Source organism: Mycteria americana, chromosome Z (genome assembly GCF_035582795.1).
Source record: "Mycteria americana isolate JAX WOST 10 ecotype Jacksonville Zoo and Gardens chromosome Z, USCA_MyAme_1.0, whole genome shotgun sequence".
Taxonomy (NCBI): domain Eukaryota; kingdom Metazoa; phylum Chordata; class Aves; order Ciconiiformes; family Ciconiidae; genus Mycteria; species Mycteria americana.
Genome location: NC_134396.1, coordinates 48,649,207 through 48,666,532, shown reverse-complemented (window position 1 = coordinate 48,666,532; position 17,326 = coordinate 48,649,207). Strand labels below are relative to the sequence as shown.

General features: G+C 36.8%; 1 pseudogene; it reads right to left on the bottom strand.

Annotated features, from left to right (window-relative positions):
• Nucleotides 1-1,232: 1,232 nt before the first annotated feature.
• LOC142402801 (dynein axonemal heavy chain 6-like) overlaps nt 1,233-17,326 on the bottom strand; it is a 55,472-nt pseudogene continuing 39,378 nt past the window's right edge.

Below are 17,326 nucleotides of genomic sequence, written 5' to 3'. Positions count from 1 at the left end.
GAAGTGATTGCACAGTGTCAAGGGATTATTTCGGGGGGGGGGGGGGGGGGGGGGGGGGCCTACTCTGCCCCCACAGTGAGCAGGCTTGGGGAACTGGGAATGGACACAGCCAGGACAACTGACCCCATCTGACCAAAGGGATATCCCATACCATATGATCTCCTGCTCAGCAGTAAAAGCTGGGGGAAAGAAGAAGAAAGGGAGGAACGTGTGTGGTTATGGCATTTGTCTTCCCAAGTAACCATCGCGTGTAGTGAGGCCCTGCTTTCCAGGAAAGTGTCTAAACATCCGCCTGTTGATGGGAAGTACTGGATAAATTCCTTGTTTTGCTTTGCTTGTGCGTGCAGCTTTGCTTCACCTATTATGCTGTTTTTATCTTGACCCATGATTTTTCACCTTTTGCTCTTTCAATTCTCTCCCTCATGCCACTGAAAGGTGAGGAGTGAGCGGCTGTGTGGGGCTTAGCTGCTGGCTGGGGTCAGCCTGCCACATGTGGGTATAATGATTCATTTTGAATGGATACAAACTGATCTTGGATACCTGTCACAAGAACATTCTAGAAAGAAAGAAAAGCAAGATTATTTTTACTCATGAGCTTCCTCTATAGTGCTGTAACAGCTCCATAATAGGCCGCATAAGTGGCTGCTCTAAACACATTCCCTGTGATATTTGAAATCTCAACTTCAACATTCTTGATACTCTCCTCCCATCAAACCCATCCACCTCCAGCACACCTATAAGCTCTCCAGCTCTGGTCGGGTGAGCCTGAGTGAGAGTCATGGTTCTTGGTAACCAATTGAAAAATACAAGGTTTGGATTTTTTTCCCCCCCTAGCAGTTTTACATGCGTACCTCCTGTTTTATTCCTGTTTGCTCTAATATTTATTCCAAATCTCATTAGTAGCTTACTAAAAGGCACTGTTGACTGGCAATTTTTCCTTACTTCCTATGGACAAGGAGAGACAGACTTGAGCTGATACATACATTTCCTCTCCTCTTCACATTCCTAGCAGTTTCTTTCAGTCCCTAATATACAACAACATTCACTGAGGGAATCCAGAAGAAGCTGCAAAACTGTTGGCTGTTGGATTTCTCAAATATAGTAGTGTATATTAAAAAAAAAGGGTAAGGGCCAGTAAGCACCACACGAGTGAAGTCCTGGTGTCATTCATGGAGATATTTTACCATTGACTGGATATTCCATATGTCATAAGACTGTCTGATGCAAAGCTCTTACAGCCTTATGTGAGCATTGACAGCTAGCTCTATGCCAGCAGTATGAAAATGAAAAGATTCAGTTCTCTGACTTAAAGAAAAAAAATCACTAAGGCTTTCTTTCTCTCCAAGAGTTTTCTCATACTGGTCTTGGAATGCTTTTTTTCTGATCCTCCACTTGTCTCAGCTTCATCTGTTTATCTAAAGGGTAGGCACTGTAGCATTAAGTTCAGCCTAAGATGGCAGAGCAAACATTTGGGATGAGATATTCAATACTGTTGGCCTGAACAGAAGCGGTTAACAGGAGCGAGAGATCACATATGCAAACAGTAGATGTAATTAGGAGCCTACGACTAAGTAAAATAAATCTGCCCTCAGTCAAATGGCTGTTATATAGAAAGTTTCTGTCCTGTCTCTAAAACAGTGTTCTCATAATGACAGATCTCTTTTCTCATGCTTGTATTTGTCAAGCTTCTTTTTTCAATAGCTTACTGAAATTTGGCATAGAGGTAAGGGAGGAAGTCTCTTCTGAACTACAGATCTTCAGAAATTCATCTTGATGCTGTTTCTGTCCACCCAACCTAGAAAAACTGGCTCACAATATCACTGCAAATACACGGGTGGATCCCTGTGGTGATTATATCCCAATAATAAAACTCCTCTATGGCTCTTCGTGTAGGTTCTTACTCTGTATAAATGGGATATACAAGGCTTAGAACCAGAATTAGTTTCTCTAGCAGGAGAAGTCAGCAGCCCAGCAACTGGGCCCAGGGGATGGCAAGAAAAGCAGAGGTGAGAATGGCTGTATTTGACTGTGACCTGCTTCAGTAAAGAATGAAAGATCTGTATTTGTTCATGAAGGCTTGAGTAAATGCTATCTTAGCCTCCAATGTGACCATGCCATTAAATTACATTACTAAATGTAATAACTTGGCTTTTCATGACTAAAAGAAGACATGGAAGAAATAAATCATGTGTAAGATAAATGGAGTACCTGTGCAGCATTAAATTTTTGTCTCTTTCATTCAACTTCTTTGAGGATCTGACAGAAAAAATCCATAGCTCTCACCCACGTACACATGGACTTGCATGCTTTTGAAACCCTTTCTACTTTTTTAGGTGCAAAATCTGGGTTATTGATGTATGTCTGCAGCTTTTGACAATATTTGAGGCTTTACATTTTCTTTATCCTATTCCAAAAGCTTTCTAAGAAAATCAGCATATCCAAGAAGTTTGATAAGAGGTTTAACAGATGAAATTAAAAAACAGTTATAAAAAATTAGAAAACAATGTTTTAACTCACACACACTTGCATATTTTGAGTGATTTAATGGATAGTGCTTTGAAGTGATTTACCACAACAAATGCTTCATAAAGACAATGGGCCTTTTTTTAAAAAAAAATATTTTACTGTAGATATAATCTAAATTCATTAAAATTGGTTCTCTGCCTTAGGATATCTGAAAGCTGAGGACCAGCCCTCCCCCTGAGGAAAATGAGGGACACTATATGCAGAAAGACAGCAGATGTGCAAGCAGGGAAAGAGTTCAGAGATTACTGCTTCATAAAAGCATGAACCAAAGTACAGTCATCACCTCTCTAGTTTTAATTAATCAATGCAGACATTTCAAAGGCAAACTTCCAGAATTGCTTCTTCAGTAGCAGAATGGGCCTTATGGCTTTCTGATAGTGAAATTTCAGGCAAGTCACAACAGGTTTGAACTCTCAAGACAGTCTTCTAACCAAAGAACAGTGCTTTTGTTTTAATTCCGAAAAATTTCATGCATGTTTCTAATCATGTTTGCCACAAAGTAGAAAATAAATGAGCCTTTCTTCATACTGAAAATTATGGCATTAGCCTTTCTTACAAGTTCTTAAAGACATTTTAAAAACTGAATAGGTTTAAGTGAAAACAAAAGACATCCTAGTAACACTGGCCAAATCATGAGAAATCGCTAACACAATAAACAGTGTGAACAAGTAACTGAGTCTTAAATTAAATACCACAGTTTTTGTCTTTAAAAATACTTGTAGTGTGTAGTTCATGAACAGGTAAATTAAAAAAAAAAAAAAGGAAGCTTCAAGAAACAAAAACCCCCACTGCTACTCATATTTTAAAAAGGATCTTTTATTGTCTCTGGTTTCTGTTGTTCTCAGTTTTGTAAAATGTGTATTGTTTACCATATAATCAATTAAAGTTATGCCTGCCCATTGTTTTTTAATGACACTTTCCTGACAGAAAAGCTTTGCTTACCTCTCAGATGTGGTTGTATTTTTTTTGTAAGACATTATGTCAATACAGTCCCAAATGACTGCTGATTTAGAGCAAGAAGGTGGAGTTGAGTGCACACAGATCAAACTGTAAGACTATTTGAAAATGTTATGTATGAAAATTAATCAAAATGTGATAAACCAAAATGTAAAAAACATCAATGCACGTCATACACATTTAATTTTTTTAAGTTGCTCTATCTTCTTGTTCCTATTTAGTCCTAGAAATTAGAGAGGAAGGTAAGCCACAAAGTTGGCAGCTTGTTCTGAATGGCTGTGAAGCTCAGATAGCCTGCATACCTGAGTGAAGCCGGTTAGATGTGCTAAGTGTCAATACTGAATTTCTTTCAAGTTCAAAGGTATTCTTCACAGGGATTTTGGGTTAGGAACATCCATTCATAAATGAACATAGCATGGTGAAAAAAACATCTTTCATTTAAAATGGCTAGTGGGTATTTTGCTTGAGGAAAAATAGATATAGGATGACTAATATTTTTGCTAAGAAAGATGTTGATAGACACAAGCAGCACACTAAATGTAAAGGTGATTGGCCAATAGGAAAGACAGGAAAGCAATAAGAAATGTTGAACAGCTTACTTGGCATGTAAAAGAATACAAATAGCTTACATTACCACTATGAAAAGAACTGGTGGTTTCATAAAAACTCTGATTTTAGATATACATGCTTTCTCTAAGGAGTCAAAAGCCTTATTTATAGCCTCTAAAGCTGGGAGAACTTCATCCAGGTTTCTCTGAGCATCTTTAGCTATTGCTGGAGTCTTCTTCTGCTTTCACTTTAGCAATAGCTTCATCTTCCTGACCAACACAACAAACCTGAAATGAAATGTGCAGTCAAGAGTTTTCAAAATGCAGTATTTTTTAAAAGAGTTTATTCTTCACTGTTAATGTTCACTACTCAGAGTGTACAGAGAGAGATGGGAAACAATTATTTACTTTCTTCCACGTGCACAGCAGCAGCCACTGGAGAATTAGAAACATTGAATCATAGAACAGGCCAGGTTGGAAGGGACCTCAAAAGGTCATCTGGTCCAACCTTTCATGGGAAAGGGAGCCTAGATGAGATTATCTAGCACCCCATCCAGTTGCATTGTGAAAACCTCCAGTGATGGGGACTCTACCACATCCTTGGGGAGGTTGTTCCAGTGATTAATTGTTCTTACTGTAAAAAATTTCTTTCTTATATTAAGATGAAACGTCTCCCAGTGCAACTTGCATTCATTGCCCCTTGTCTTCTCCATGTGGTGCCTTGTGAAGAGAGAACATCCATCCTCTTTGTAGCCGCCCGTTAAGTACTGAAAAACTGAGATGAGGATTGGGATAGAACGCTGTTATTTTGCAGCATTAGCAGCTTTCATGCTTGTTAGCTGGTGGGGAATATCAAAAGAAAATTTTGTTGTACACTTTATGTGAGCATGTGTCCATGCATAGAAATAGACCATGGAAATAGAAGAGAACAATATTACGCAAAACAAAAGAGGTTCAGGTTGTGAATTTCAGGAAAACGTTAGCGAGATGAGAGTATTTAGTTGTTATATGCTGGACAATGTAAAATAAAGACCCTTAGCTGGTCTTGTAACTTTCTCCTATGTGTCCTTTTTCATATTCAGCCTGACTCAGGTGAATTTCTGCGAGCTTGGGGCTTAGCCAGTCAAATCACCACTACACAGACACACAAAAATAGGAGATGTAGGTAAAGGCTGGTTGAAAAAAAGAAAAAAAAAAAAACAAAACAAAAAGCTATGGATTTTTGTTGAGGATTTTTCTGGTTATTCCCAAACTCACAGAGGCTAGCAGGTACCAAATTGGGCTGAATGCAAAAAGAGGCACATATAAGAAAGCTACAGGATCCTTTACAGAAGAAAATTCCTCTATTTTGTTTTTCAATATGTAGCAATTACATATGCTCATCTTGATGGTTTTATCTTGCTAATGAATAATTTATACAATATAATTTCAAATGATCTTGTTCTTTTAAGTATCTGTGGGGTCCTGCCACCACTGCACATTGCAGCTAAGATTTTAATGAGCTTGAATGTCCTGGTTAGGATTGACCCCACTGTCCCCAACATAACAACTACGAAGGATAGGCAGGCCAAGCCAAGTCCCATGTACATCACTGCCTGTTCTTCTCTGACAGCATTTCTTTACTGGCAACCCCAGTAAGGAACACATATTGAAAACAGTGTGATATTTTTTTGAAAGCAGCGTTCTAAAGTCTGTCATCCTTTCACAGGAACAGTCACGCTGATGAAAATGGCAGCACAGAAAGAGGTGACATTATCTAGCGGCCTTTCCCTCCCAGACTCCCATGCCAATGCTTACTCTTGTATTGTTGACTTTTTCTTCTATTATGTCACATAAAGAAAAACATATTGCCTAGAATTACTGATCCTTAAATATAAAATTCCAGCTGTTAGTTACTGAGCAGTAATATGTTATCTCATAAATATCTCATAAATAATACAAGACAGTTCTTTGTACCTGATCAGCATTTTCTTGATCCACTGTTATTTTTTCCAGCAAGGCTTGAACATCTATTGATTTCTCTTTGAGGAGTGTCTTTAAAGCTGAAAGATTTAATTTCATTTTATCTGCAAGCTGTTTGTTTCCAATAATTTGGATAAATAACTGTTCACAGCCCTGTTCCTGAAAGTTAAGAAACTTATTAGTGAAAATACTGCAAGAACTTCAGATTTTTTCCAGTGTTTTATCATGACTGATAATAGACATATCTTCACGTGAGGTTCAAAAAGTCAAAATTGGACTCATTTGGAATTAGAGCTCTCATTTGGAATTACAACTTCTACTCCAGCATTGTACTTTGAGTTTTACACCATAACACAAACATAACAGGAAACAAAATGAATAGTATTTTTCTGCTTTTATTTGCTGATGAAGAAAAAAGATATAAATCACATAACTACTTTGCAAAACACTTGTTGTCATAATTGTTGATGTGTTATTTATGGGTACATCTTTTCAAACGGCAGCAAAGCAATTGAAGAGAATTATACTCATAAAACAGAGAATTATACTCAGAAAAATTACACTTAAAAAAAAAAAATTGCTTTTTTTTCTCCCCCAATATTCTCAAGTAGAGCTTGATTAATTCTAAATATCAAGTGGATGTTGTATAATATTGTAGTCAGAGTTCTGTATAAAATCAAACTGCCATTTTAGTCACACTCATATGGATATCCACATATTACAAATAGTTTCTCTTTCATATAATCACTTGCAAGATCAACATTCAACAAAAATGTCGTTGATACAGAAAGAAGTGCTTCTCTTGGTGACTGCAGGGAGAAAAATTATCTCAAGAGCAGCTCTTCTCATGTACATAAGCTCAAAGAATATTTGGGTTTCATGAAAGATCCTAAAGAGGGCAAAATTCAGAATGCAAAATACTTCTGTTGGAGAAAAACAGTATTTTTTTTTTTAGACATTCTTATCAATCAGCTTGCAAGAAATTAGTAAATCAAAAATATGATGTGCTACATAATCCTGGCTGACATCCTGGGACCAAATATTTATTTATTCTGTTAACACAAGCATGTACATATAATTGATGTTGTTTGCTATTTGGACACCACAAACATTGCTGGATCACAGTAACCACAAATCTGCAAGAACCAATCTATTGTGCAGCAGACCTCAAGGGGTGGAAACATTTGACATTGTGCATGAAAAGTCTCTCCTATGGGTTTGTTGTATACACAGAACAAACAAACTGGATTAAGAAAGAATTGAAATATCTGTTCAAAACAAGCAGAAATGTGCACAGTCAAATTAGGGTGGTAAGAATTAGATCACCTACTCAGATGAAATCTTGTCCAGCCATATATTGCAAGGAGCATTAGAATGTTGGCTCATTGTCTAACAAGCTGTTTTTCATTGTCACCATTTACAACTTGCCTTAGAAGCCACAAGTGAATGAATAGCTAAAAAAAAAAAATCTGTATTATTCATCGCTTAATTCACAAAAATTTTGCAGAGTAAAGTCTCAGCTGACAATTTGATCATGATTTTTCATGTCCAGAAGATAATTGTCACCACTTGTTGACAGACAAAGACAGGAATGACAGGTAAAGTAGTTCCATAGTTCTATCATATTAAAAAATAATAGGTGAAAAGAAAACATCAGCTGCACACTTCCCATCATGACTGAGATAGCCATGGCAAGTTTATTCTAATATTGTATGCTTGGTAGAATGTCGTAACCATGAAAAGTACAGTTGACCACATCTGAGAGAATACTCATCTCCTTCCAAACTTCAGTGAGCACAGATTTTTTAATAACTCAATTTTCTCTTCTCTGAGTGATTATTTAGACATGGCAAACCAATTTAGATGATTTCTATGCAGGACAAAAAAAAAATCTTGTATCTCCACCACAAATGTGCTCTGTCAAAAATGACCTTGGTTCTCACCCTGTATCAATAATTTGTTCAATAAAAATAAATTAAATGAAGAATCCAGTCTGTCCCTTCAAGTATTTTTAAAGAAAGCCGTGGAAAGTACTTCTGGAATGAACTATTCTTATGGAATGTTCTGCCTTACAATAACAATGTGCATTCACATAAAATAATCATACTTGGAGCAATATCACGGAGGACCAGACAACAGAAGTAGAAACTCACCTTTTTACATGAACTCAGGGCCTGGTCTAACAATTCTTTTAATAAGAAAGACATTTGCACAGACGCTCCTATATGTTTTAATGATCTAACAGAGTTTTAATGAACTGTGACCATAATTCTGCTATTTCTATATGTGTTTATTGGTATATTTACAATATATATTAAGAGCAGAATTTAGTTGATGGTTTAAGTTCTAGCCCCATTTGTTAAAATCCCAGTTTAAGCCCTAGTTTAAATCCCTAGTTCTCTGGATCCTGAATTTAAAGATCTTTGATTTTACAGTGTGCCACAACAAAAAAAAGAAAGGCCTTCTAGACCATCCCACCTGGTTTATATCAGGTATTTCTCACAGGACAGGATGAATCTTCTTCTGGAATGTATTTTTTCTCTTGACTCATTATGAGATGGCAATACAGAGGGTAGGCACATATCTCTTATCTTGGACACCTAATTTTAGATGAGGTGAATCTCACCAAAATGCCTCTCATGTAGCCTGGCTCACATTCACAGTCTGCCCACACTCAGAAATTGTTACCAAAAGGAAATAATTAATAATTGGTTCTGATATGGAAAAAAAGATTACAGGTTATATTTCTAAAAGCATTACAATCAAAAATGTCAACTGAAGAAAAAGAACAAGTGTATGGTTCCATTTCCATTACTACTGGAGCTGTACAGTATTAAATTAAGTAGCAATATGCATTTCATCTTGATCAGCCCCATGCCACTGGTTGCATGATACAGAGTTTATATGCAGAGGTTGTCAGCCTCCGTGCACAAAGTGAACTCATTTCAACATTTTGAAATGTTTAAATTTTTGAATTAGAAAGGGAATATATACCAGTCTATTGCATTTCAGTGCATCACTGTAGTATTTTTTATTTTGTAGTATAAAGTTCCCGCTGTGAACGAAAGCCTCACAAAATAAGAAATGGAAGGTTTACACTAAGGATTTCAACCAGCCTAGTCTCTTGAATACTATATGAGAGAACGGATTGTGGTGTACTTATGTGATGCTTCTGCTCTTAGTCTGAGGGTTTGACTAGTCTTTTAGTTTAAGCATGGGCAAAAAGGTTTTAAACATGAAGACCAAAAAACTTGGTAATGAGATCCTCATTCTTCCTCCAAACATTTTCCTAACATTTAAACCCTGAGAAGAGGTAACAAATATATTCATGGACAGGATGCATACTTAATCTGGTTTATCAAAGTAAAAGATATTTCTGTGCTAAATAATGATTTGGGAGCTTAATTCCACGCAAAAGGGTGACATGAATCGACCTTGCCTAATCACTTTAGTCTCCTTCAGTGTGACAATTCCTAATAAATCTGCTTGTACAGGTCAGTTTCCTTTAAAGAAAAGTACTTTGATTTAGAACTTTTTCCTTTTGGATTTAAGGAGACATTATCTTGAACTTCATTTAATCCAAAGGTTGTTTTCTGTATTCTCTGCTATTCAGAATACATCCTTGTTGTGCAGTTTCCAGGAGAAGATTCTTGAGAAGGCTGAAGAAAAAGGAGAAACATGTGGAGAAGCAGATTATAGCATATCAGCTTTGCTTTAGTATCCTTGAGATGTGGCCACTTTTAGCTACTGCCCTATGTTTCTTAATAACCTTTCTATTGCAAAGCCTGCCTTGACAAAATTAGCAATGCTTCATGCCTTAGTAGGTCCAGATTTCTACACCATTTTTCCACACAAAGGTTTCTCCTCACCATCTCAGCATGTATTTTTCTGGGGATAGTGCATATCCTTGAACCAACTGGTAAGGGGTTAAGATGTCTAGATCTCACTGACTTCATCCAGATTAACTCAGGTGTCTTTGCAACATGCGCTTTTGTGTCCAGAGAGTCAAGAAATGTGTTTTAGATTCATAGAGTGACCCTTCACTTAACATTTATTAGGCAGAGACAATTATCTTGAGTTCCTTGTTTCACGTTACCTCACCAGCTGAGAGCTCTTCTGTATGAAAAGCAGTTACTAGTTTTTGGTTTTGTTCCCTTCAACTTTTTTAAGTAGCATCTCTGGTCATTCAGTGCCAATCTATGCACATTTAATTTGTCTGTTGCTCAGTGTGTGATTAGTGTAGTTTGTTCCCAGAGGGCCATTGAGAAAAGCTGGAAAGTCCCTGAACTTTATATTTGGTTAAGCCGTCATCAGTAGCCAACATTTTTGGAGAATTTACAACATTTTAGGGATGCTGTTCCCTTGAAAGATTAGGCTCTGGAGAATGACCATTAGAAAAGTAAAACATTGCCTATAGTACAACATTTGGGACCAAGATCATGACTTTCCAGTTCCAAACTTGTTTCTTAAGTCCTCTGCTTTGAATTACTCACTGCTCACTTAAATGGTAGCTTGTTTTCTCTGCACGTCCTTACAAAGCATTTACCTACATTTATATACACATACACACAGAGATATATAAAGATGTACCTGACTTTAAAGGCACTCCTTTGACTTTTTGTCTTTTTTACCCTTTTTTTTTTTTTAATTTTTCACTTTTTTAAATTGCTGTGTGAAAAGATGTATATTTGTACCTTCCAATTCCTTCTTCTTCTTCAATTAAGAACATTAGTTCTCACAAGGTAAAGTGAGTTAATTTGCCTCCACCATTAAGTTTCAGAAGTTCAGCCTTTCCAAATGATTAGTAATCATTCCTCTGATGATGCCAGAAAAAAATTAAATTTTGACAGTAAACCTAGATGACCTTTCTGAAATACTTATTTGCCTGCTGAACTCCTCTCACTAAAACCAGGATATCAATATTCTGTCCAGACATGACAGGGCACTGTATTCATCAAAAAACCTAGACAGTGGTCTTTTCAGTTATAAAGCAAATGTAATATCCTCCTCTTCTCAAATGAGATAAATAAAAGATGGATATAAGACACTTATTAGAATTTTGCTTTTACTTCTTTCAAAATAAGTATCTTTATTTCCATGGGAAATCCTATCTGCTATAATCCAGTCCTGGTATTTCTATTTCTCTTGCTTTAGGTCTGATAGCTGCCTATCTAATTCATCCTTTTCAAATATATTAGGCAATTCCACAGAACAGAGAATATTTATGTCTTTCAAGAACTCCTCTATAACAATCTACAGGCAAGACTGTACATACATTTGATTACCACTTGCAATAATGGAAACAGAGAAAGCAGTCACAAAAATTTGTATTAACAGCATAAATACTACACATTATATAACAAATGGAAGACATTAAAAAAAGCTGTTAAAAATCAGAAAAGCATTTCAAACTATTGAAAGGGAGAAGAAAAAAACACAAAAAGCCACAAACCTACAAAATAACCCAAACACATTCTTCACAGTTTCCTTTTTATGTCCACAAGTCATGAAGTCAGAAAGACTCATAACATAGCTTTCATATTAAGGGAGTATTGCTCATGGAGTGCCTTCAGCATGCAAAAGGACTGATAGGAGTCAAAGAGAAAAAGGCAAGGGAGCTTTAAAATGTGCATAAAAGGAAATTGTGACTGGAAATGAAAGGAGATTCTGGAAGACTTGAATAGAAGGATGGTAACTAAAACGTTGCTGATTGTACAAAAGATTAGAGAAGCTGAAAGGACTTTGATACAGATAATCGCCATAGATAACCACTACGCATAAAAATAATTTTATGGGTAGGTGGCATCCTAGGTTTATTTTTTAAGCAAGGCAGAGCTCCTGGGAAGGATGCGTACTCCGTATTGCAAGCCATGGGCTATGCAGCTTCCACTGCATATTGCGTCCAAGTCAAGCTATCCGGGGGGCTGTCTGTACAGCTCCTTGAGCTCTTGATCCCAGCACTCAGTATGGGATGCTACTGTTTTCAGTAAATTACAACTATCTCCTTCAATTTTAGGTTACCACAGATTACATTTGATGACACGTCTAACATCATTTGTTTGTTTCCATGTCAGCCAGATCTTCATATAGGCTATCAGCTTTTTCTGTTCCCAACTGAGTGGAAATTATCTGAAGAAAATAACACTGTGGAAAAAACATACAAAGCAGCATGTCCTAAAACATCCTACAATCTATTTGTTCACATTTTCAAAACTGGAAATTTAGCAACAGGTTTATAAATATATTTATTTTTATGTGCCAAAAATTCATGCTTAAAATACATGCTTAATTTTTCCAGTGTGTTTAGACCCTTATCTCCATTTTCAGTTTAGGTTTTCAGCTCATTAAAAGCTCCACCTCCACATCTTTCAATATAGACCCAAAATAACCAGTTGACTTACTCTAATTACAATAAAGCTCATTTTCTGCCAAATCACTCTCACAATGCAGCTCAAATATTTTAGCTGTTGTATCTCTCAGCCTGTGCCTATACATCCTTTTTTACTTAATTTTAACTTGCACACCAAATTAACTCTTCCTACCTACCTACCTCCATAATGAGGTATCTTCTGGGACTAGGTAGAAAGGAATTCCTAAAAAGTCTTGAGTTTCCACTTACAGAAGTCAGTCAAAGCAAAATAAAACCTTTACCTGTGCAGAGAAGAGGGCAATGTAGAAACACTTACTTTTGTGAAAGGTGGTTGTCTCTGAAACCTCTTGTGATGGATAATTAAGTGATCTGATCTAGTTAAGTGATACTGGTGTAGCTTAAATTCCTTTTCAGGATAATTATTTTGCTGAAATCCTTCGTTCTAAAAAAAATTCTTTCAGGCTGGAGTTTGTCCCTAGTGTGAAACAAGCAGTGTCAGTCACTGATCCCTTACCTGTTTGTTCCCTTGGAGTTGAATAATCAAAATGTTTCATGTAATCTACCCTCCCACAGGACCTGCAAAGGGACAGGGAGGATAATTAGCTCTCACTGTGATTGGTATCATCCGTGTATATCTGTTAAGTAACTTACTCTTGAACTACCACAGGATCTCACTTCCCTGTCCAAGAAACCTTATTGAAGGGGAAATAAACTAATTTCAGCCACCTATTCTACAATTAGGATGTAAACTGTGCCTTTTTCAGCATCTCAGTACTTCTCTAGTCACCAGTAAAGTAGCATGAGGAAAGGCAATGTCTTTTATTAAATCCATTGACATTACTGAAAAATTAGTAAGCTTTCAGGGACAGGAACCCGACTTCTGGCTCTCCCTCCATGCCTGAAAGCATACCTCTGGGTTTTAACTAAAACACTAATCGGTGTAATAAAAGTTACCACCTTTTCCTATAAACTCTGCCTCATTTATATACTTAGGCTGTGGGTAGGCAGGCAGTATTGTCTAGTCAGCATGTTATTTCAGTTTGTGGTGTTCCCCATGCTTGCCCTTCTTCCTTCCAACTCTCAAGATTGTCTGTGCACCACTCTACAAACCAAATCAGGAAACAAACAGTCTTTGAAAAAGAAAGTGGAAAAATTGCAGATTTTTATGTTGGTTTGTTACTGTTTTTGTAGGAAAGGAGGGTTGCTGAATGAGCTTACTGTGCAGCTCCACAAACAAGTACCAAGGAAGAGCTGGTGTATGCTGGCATCGGTGACAGCTGGGACATTTTAAGACAGCATTGCTGCTGGAGAAGATGCACCATCAAACCCTTGCCATTGCTGCAAGGAATGGCATAGCAGCTTCCTCTACTGAAAAACAGACCAGCTACTTCTCTGACAAACAGACTTTCAAACAGAAAATAAACTCCTGCTTATCTATTAATTTCCAGAATTTTTAAGAGGTCCTCTTAAGTCTTTAGATCTCTAGGGCTACAATGATTACAGTGTTATATGTAGTTCAGTCTATTTACAAGAGGAAACTTGCTTTTTGACAGAGTGAGACCACAGCTGGGCAAAACTCTGATTTTATTAATACAGACATTTCATAACATGCTAAAGAATAATTTCCCTGCTAAATGTAAAGGCCTGTGTCCCATTGGCTTGTGAACACATGCAGCTTCACTCGCTTCTGTTTCCCATCGTTTGAGTTATATCAGCCATTTTAAAATAATTATTTTTATGATATGTTCACCTTAAGAAAGTCTCAAAATATAATTGGCTAACACACAATATATTGTGGGATTCCAAACCTTTTGGCTACAAATCAACATTCAAAGTTAGACAGGTTTGTGTAGGACATATTTGCATATCCAGTGCAATAGAAATAAAGTGAGCTGATTTCCTTACTGGCTATTTCAGACAGCATAGGATGGAAATACTGCTGGCCTCTGTTGTTGATGAGGTGGTCGTGGAAAAATCTTTGGCTTTCTTGACAACATAGCCTGCATTTGGTCTCTTCCTACTACAGGATCACAGTGGAGAACACCTATGTAAAAAAGAGATGGAGTACTTTGTTGGGTAAAATCAGAAAGTTTCATTCTATGTTTACATAATCTTTAAAAATCTTTAAAAGTGGGAAAAGAATTTGTCAGGTCCATTCAGAAAGCCTTATTGGCTGTGAAGAGTGTTCAGTAATCCAACAGCACCAGAATATGAATAAAAAAGAAGCAGAATAAAGTGAGACATTATACAAAATCATACAGTGCTTGCAAATGTCTGTGGCAGAAAACACAGGAAGAATACTGCTAAAGGAAGAAGAAAAGAGAGAGACTGTGAAATGCTAAAACATTAAGTATATGAAAAATTTGAATTCATAAATTAAACACTTAATCCTCCTTTACTATTTCTCTATCACTTGCAATGGAATGAAGAACTGAGACAGAATGGCACAGAAATCATAACTGGACAGAGTGGCCTGTTAAAAGTGAAAACAAGAAAAAAGGAAAGGGAGTGTTGATGTGTGTTTGTGTTATTAACCTTATTAATTTCAATATTACAGTGTGCATATGTTATTGAGCAATGTTTTCAACTTACCTCATAAGAAAAGCTATTTTAAAAGTTTGTAATGTTTATAAGAAATACATTCTGTGCACAAACTTAAGCAGGGACGAAAAAACTGCAATCTTATATTTGGTTATGCAGAGTGGACATCTACGAAAATTTTTCTTCTTTTAATCCTGGCCAGGGACAGATGATTCAAAGGAGAAGTAAACTCCCTTAAGTTATGTATCATGTCCATTTGTATGCTACTTTAAGAAAAATGTTCTGCTTAATTTCAGCAACCCCTCTTTTAGTGACATGAAGCACAACTGGATTATTTTGATTAGTTTAGCTTGGAGAACTATCCATGTTACTTAAAGTAATAAAACTGGTCTGTCATAATAGTGTCTGATGACTGGCTGCACTATGAATCCCACTGGTAGATCATAATCTGAAGGAAATATTATTAGTTACAAAATATTACCCATTTTGTACTTTATGTCCACTCTTCCTTTAGCTATGGGAAAAGTAAAAAATGAAGAACTAATCATTTTTCAGTGTGACTTTCAGAATTATGAGCATCTCAGTGAATTTACACTGACTCTTCTCCTTTATGAACTAAATAATCATTGTCCCTGCAAGCTAATGTACTATACGTAAATATAATCATAGCACTTGCAGTATTCATTGCCTTTCCCTGGCTCATACCAACCTGGGCCATATTTCTTTGGAAAGAATATTTTAAAGCTGGTGGGAACAAACTTCAGAGGCAGAATTAACTGAGAAGGCAAACAGAAGGCAGAATTAGAAAAGGAAGCTAGAAGCCTATGCCTTCTCTTTAAAGTATTCACTGTGTGTACTCACATATCTGTTTTAAAGTAAATGAGGGAAAGATGAATCAAAAGGGGTTGGTTAATTTGGTTTTCAGGCAACACACATCAGACACCTAAGCAGGTGAAAAAGCAAATGGGCTAGAGGGACAGAATGTGAATGTATATGACCTATTACCCCTGCAAAGCAAATGTATTTACAGTAATTTATACACAATCCTTTCAGGTTAAGTGTTTCCACTGCATTTGCCTTCCTTTTACACCTTTTGAGGAAAAAAAAATGTTGCAGGAAACCATAAGCTTCTTTCATCTAGTCTGCAAGCAGAGAAAGAAGATTGAAGTACAAGGGTGATTAACTGAAAATCATTTACCTTACCCTAGAAAATGCAATTACATCAGAGGGGGAAAGAGGGAAAAAAAAAACAAAAAACAAAACAGTTCTGAAGATGCAATCATGAGAAAGTGGAGCACTGCAAAGGTCAGTGCTAGATAGCATAGTGCCCTTAATTCTCCTGACCAACTTAATGGGGTGCTAGAAATCATCAGGTTAAAAACAGCTTTATCTTACCTTACACTTTGACAAATCACATAAGTTAAACATAACTGGATTTGTCTGGTGCTAGGAGAAGACCAATACTCACGCTTTGATAAATTTCCACAGCAGCATCCACAAAGTTTGTTGCAGTCTGCTTTACTGCTTGAGCAAATTCTGCCAGGAAGCCCTTTAGGATAGCCTATGTGCAAAGCAGATGCAGAAGAATAAAACACATTCAGAATGCAATATGCAGGCAACTTACTTTCACTTTGATCATCAAATACCTGCAGCCCCATTCTGTTATCATTTAAAGGAATCTCAGCTGAAAAGTTTAACATAACAGAAGACATACATTAACCACAAAACTGTAGTAAATACATTTAAGCATTCATTTAAGAATTACATTAGTTGAGTTCAGGAGTTTAACTGGAAGGTGCTTGCACTTAGTCTTCTAATTCATAGCCAGACATCTACATATGAAAGTGACTGGGTTGCAGGGAGCAAATTAATGTCTGTGTCAAGAGGGAAAGGGCCTTGGGAAAGGGCACGTGAGTACTTTGCACTCCATCTCCTCTGGGCTGCAAAGTTGTCTATCTCCAGAAAATATAGCCAAAGCAGGTAGACGTAAGAGCAGCCCCAGGACAAGGCAAATACATGATGAGGTCTGCATTGACCCAATGGAGAGACAGAGGTCAATTTCTTAGCCTTCTTTCTTATGTCCAAAATGCTCACACACTCTGTTTCCTAGCACAGAATCTCCTTGGCTGAAAGATGCAAAAAATTAGGAAGAAAAGAAGAAATGTGGAAAGAAGGGTTGAAACAAAAATAAATGTGAAGGATGAAGGGAAACAGAGACAATTTAATTACATTGCAATATGACATAGTACTTTCAAGACTAGTTTCTCCCCCTTATGGTAAAATATAAGTTGCTACTGACCTGAAAAAAATTGGTTCAGGTTATGCTCTGAAGGGACTAGAAGGCACAGCATAGCAAAGCATTGTAATAAAACATGGAGTTACAGGATTATGTCAAAACATATGGAAGACAGCCAGCATGGCT